Consider the following 5,123-nt stretch of genomic DNA (forward strand, 5'->3'; position numbering starts at 1 on the left):
TGAACTCACAGTCTCACGCTTGCCAGGCAGGTGCTGTGCCACTGAGCTATATCCCCAGCCCTTGATACAGGAATTTCAAATACTATTAAAGTATTTCATGTGAAAAAATTGGGAAAAAGAGTCAAAAACTATCAAACCATAGTGTAGAGGTGGCTACCTGCTTGATTACACTAAAGTCTTGCTCTAAATATGTTCTAGTTTAAACTATTAATAGTTTTATTTAAATACTGCAAAAGAAGATGCCTGTGATCTCATACCTTCCCATATATTTAATGTTACCCTTATTTACAATGAAGATCACTAAATTTATGGCTCCTGCTGAAACCACTCTTTATATCCAGATACCTGCAGGACATTTCCCATTGCATAGCTCAACCTTAACCTGTGTAAAAGTGTACTTGTATATTTTCCTTCCCAAATTTTTTTCTTCTTCCATTATCTAATACTGTTTTCCATTCTCTGGTACTGCAAAACACTTAGCTGCTCAAGCCAGAAACCTGGAAGTCATCTAGAATTTTTCAGATTATTTGACACCCACCAGCAAATTCTTATGATTTGAACTCCCAGTATATCTTAATCTATCTATTTCAATCAACTGCTATGAGTATTAATTTGATCTGGGTCAATGTTTTCATCATCTTGAATTGTTGCAACAATCACTTAATCAATCTCCTTTTTTTTCACTTGTGTCTTTTTTTCAATCTATTTTCTACTCAGTTGCAAGGGTGGATCTCTTAAAATGCAAATCTAATTATGTAATTAACCTTCTTGAAATTCCTAATTGCTCTTCACAACCTGAACTTTTACTATGATCTTTAAGACCCCACATTAATGATTTACAAACATAAGCATCTGTAAAAATCACCTGAATAACCAGTTAAAATACATATTCATGTACCTGATTCCCAGAACATTTGATTCTTTGCTTCGGCCAAGAATATGAATTTCAAACAGGCTCTCAGGTTAGGCTGATGTGGTCAGTCATAAGCCTCATTGTGAACAGCAATGCCAAACTTCAGCCTCATCTTCTGCTATCCTCTTCTTCCTCCATGCTAGATTGGTACCAGTCTGGGTGCCTTTGGACATACTGTTCAATCTTATTCAATACTTATTCTATCTTCTTGATAACATAATGCTAACTTTGTACATACCATTTCCTTTGGTATATGGTCTGATGGCACAGTTACTTAAGGCACTCTGGCCCAGGGATGGGCATGGCTTACAGGGTAGATCAGTGGAAGCCTCCTTCTAAGAATTTGAATGGTGATCAAAATGACAAAAATGGCTACAGTGGTACTGACAATGTGAGAATATCAAAACGGTTAGCTAGTTAGAGTTCCTGGTTTATGACCTTTCCAAGACAGTACTTAAAGCATTCTTTTAATTCCCAGTGTCTCCATAATCTTCAAATAAGTTTCCTTTCTTAAACTCAGATTTATCAGAGTTAGTGCCCCTGGCTCACAATCAAAGAATCCTCATTCCTGAAGTCTAGAGCTTCCGTCAGATTTTCAGAGAGGTTTATGTTAGCCACTTTCCTGTTGCTGAGACTAAATACCCAACCCCTGGAATTTAATAAATATTTCAACGTTACTTTACATTCCTGGAGAAAACACTATAATGAAATAGAAAGAATGTGGCCCAGTCCTTCCCTTTCCAGCTGACAGTCACAAGGACATGACCTCACTGAATCCAGCACTCCCTGCCCACTCATTGCCCCAAATGAGACCCAGAGTGATTAGCTGTAGCTCTTCCCAGCACCTCTGTGTTTGCCCTAGCAACTGACCTTTAGGCCAGAATCACTCCTGCAGTCCTGACAAGAGCCCCAGCCACGACACCCCTCCAGCAATCCGGGCCACTGCTGCCATCTCTCTGACGAACGCCTGACAGGGTAAAGATCAGGCAGGGCCCAAGGCCCACAGCCAATATCTTTGAAATCCCCAGTTCAGCAGACCACAATCAGTACTGCTGCTCCTGCTGAGAATTACTTGAAAGTGTTGGTAGTCAGAACTTTAGCCCCACCATTACTGAGGAAATGGTGAAAACTGACAATCAAAGAGCCAGTTCTGCAGTTTGTAAAGCTGTCACCATGTCAGCTGAGCCTGTCCTAGTTATGCCATGGCCACTCAGATTTGTTTGCCTGTGCTATAGCAAGCTAACATTTCCTGTCTCATGTGAGTCTGCTCTGCAGCCACTCCAGATGACTGCCCTGTATCCTCCAGATGACTCTATGCCCTCCAGCACTATTTTGAAAGTCCCAAAATAGGTCAGCAAAAGGAAAGTCTGCTCATGTGTGCTCTGCCTTCCTCACATTCCTGGGGTTGAGACTGGGAGGACTCCCTCAAGTGCACTAGCCCCCTGTAATGGCTGATACATTGTGTCAACTTGAGAAGTTTAGAAGTTTAATGAAGCTACTCAGGAGGGGCCAGGATCCTCACTTTGTAAACCTCATCCTGTGCAAGAGGAGGGCATAGAGATGGTGTGAGTGCAGGTGGCCTACATACAATATAAGGGGAAAAGAGGCTTGTTCTCCCCTCTTTTGCTCTTGTTTTTGCTGTCTTCCATCAGCATTAAAGGTTGCCCCTCTGCCATGGGCCACTCTGCCTTGGAGCCAGCTGAGTATGGACTGAAGCCTCTACAAATTGTAAGCTAAATAAACCTTTCCCCCTTTAACTTTGAATGTCAGGTATTTTGTCCCAGCAGAGAGAAAAATAACTAAGACACCCCCTGTGCTGCAGCCGAGGTCCCAATAAAGGCCTCGCCTGGGTGGCCCTATTGCCTTATGATTCTTATTCCAAGTAAAGTGTGTTGAGTGGGCGGCACTAAGAGCTGGTTAACACCAATGGCTGACAATTAGCTCTGAAGAGCTCCTGAGCAGCACAGAACTAAGAGTGGTGGAAACAAGTAAAGAATGCAGAGACCTGTGGAAACCAGTAGGGACCTGTGGAAGAGTTCAGGAAAGGAGCAGGAAACGTTTCAGAAAGCCGCTAGTGGGTCTATGAGTCTTGGTTGCTGAGGAGCTTATAGGGGTAGCTGGGAGCTGCCAGGAGCTGTGACATTAAGAGCTATAACACTAAAAGCTAAGGGGCTCTGGCATTCAAAGTTCAGAGATGTAACTCTAAATGTCAAGAGCTACCGGCATGAAAAGCCTGGAGCTGCTAACATCAAAAGAGCAGTACTTTCCAATTTATAATTTTTATACAAATTGAGCAAGAACCCACAGCTGATTGGTAATAACTTGGAAGATAATAGGGAAATTTTCCGCTTTAGGGCACCATGAAGAAGAGGGCAGACAACAGGGATGGTTGTCAGCTGGTTCAAGAACAGGCCCACATCTGATTTTCATCTTACATGCAGCATAAGGCTACATTAGCTAGTTAGAGTAGGTTTTCTTAAAAGTTCTGATACTTTTAGTTTGGCAATATTTAATTCAGGAAAGTGACTAATACAAATTTTGGTACCAGAAAAGTGGAGTCACTGTAATTATACCTAAACTTGTGGTTTAGAAGCCTTTGAAAGTGGTTTTCTAGAGGAGTTTACAAAGGTTTGGAGATGGGGGCTGGAGAAGACATAGAATGCAATAAATGTGGTCCAGTGAGTGATCCTGGTCAGAATTTAAAAGACCAAAATGCTGATTGGAATGTGAATAGTAAAAGCCAGCCTCAGGAGGTTTCAGTTGAGAACAAGGAATCCATTGATACTTGGTTTAAAACTATGTGTGTTATTCTGTGGCATAAAATTTGTCTACATCACGCCCATGTCCTGAGATTCGTTGGACACTGAAATCAAGGGTGATGAACTAATTAATCTGGCTGAGGAAATTTTAAGACAGGCCAACATTCAGGCTCTGGCATGGGTTCTGCTGGTGCTTTTAGCCAGACTTATGATAAGAATCAGGGGCAAAAGGCAGAAAAGAACTGAGTATGGTGGCGCACACCTGCAATCTCAGCATTTGGGAGGCTAAGGGAGGAGGATCACCAAAAGCTCAAGGCCAGCCTGAACTCCATAGTGAGTTCAAGACCAACCTACACTACCTAGTGAGGCCCTTTCTCAGAGAAGAGAAAAAAGAAAAAAATTGAAAATTTTAAATTTTGGTTCAGAAGGAACCACATGTAAAATTGGGGCCAAAATAAGTGTGACTACTAAAGACATTAGCAACATTAAAACTTTGTACAGGCATAAGAAAAAAGATGACTTGAGGGCATCTCAGGAATCAGCAACATCCCATCTTTCAGAAGCTCGAGGGTACAAAGTATAAATCTTTCATTTGAGAAGCAAGTCTGTAGAATGTTGCTCCAGAAGGGTCTTCTAGAGAATTAGTTTTCTGGGATTCATTTCACTGTGCTCAGCCATCCAGGGACTCAGATGCTGATGCACCCATGGTCTAAAGGGACTTGGCTACTATTCAAACTGACAACAAACCTTGGCACTGTTTATGTAATTCTGCTTTTATGGGCTTGAAGAATGCAAAAGTTGTGGTATAGGGGAGGCTACCACTCAAATTTCAAAGAAAGATCTTGGAGTCCAGAGAAGGAGCCTATAATGGTACACAATGTACCAACTTGATACATTGTGTCAACCTGAGAAGTTTAAAGGTTAACTAAGCAACTCAGCAGGGGGCCAGGGTCCTCAATTTGTAAATGTTCACATCCTCTGCAAGAAGAGAGCAGGGAGATGGTGTGAATGCTGCATCCACTTTAGCTGGTGGTAGCCTGCTTACAGTATAAGGCAAGAAAAGAGGCTTGTACTCCCCCCTTTTGCTCTTGCTGCTTTTGCTGTTGTCTGTCCCCTTGAACTTTTGCCCCTGTGCTATGCCAACTTGCCTTGTAGCTGGCTGATTACCTGACTGAAACCTCCACAAACTGTGAGCTAAATAAACCCTTCATACCTAAATTTTGGATGTTGGGTATTTTGTCTCAGCAATGAGAAAAAAGTATCCAAGACAGAGCCCTTGACAGAACATTGCATGAGCTGAGGGAATGAATGAAAGCTGCAGTGGAGGCCCCAGAAAGTTGAAGAAAATCCCAGAGGATTAAAAGCATCATACCACAGCAACATACACATACCCATGTTGATAGTGGCACAGTTTGTAATAGCTAAATCTTGGGAGCAGCCCAAATGCCCAC

This window comes from Chinchilla lanigera, unplaced genomic scaffold (genome assembly GCF_000276665.1).
Source record: "Chinchilla lanigera isolate Chin_1 unplaced genomic scaffold, ChiLan1.0 scaffold00047, whole genome shotgun sequence".
NCBI lineage: Eukaryota > Metazoa > Chordata > Mammalia > Rodentia > Chinchillidae > Chinchilla > Chinchilla lanigera.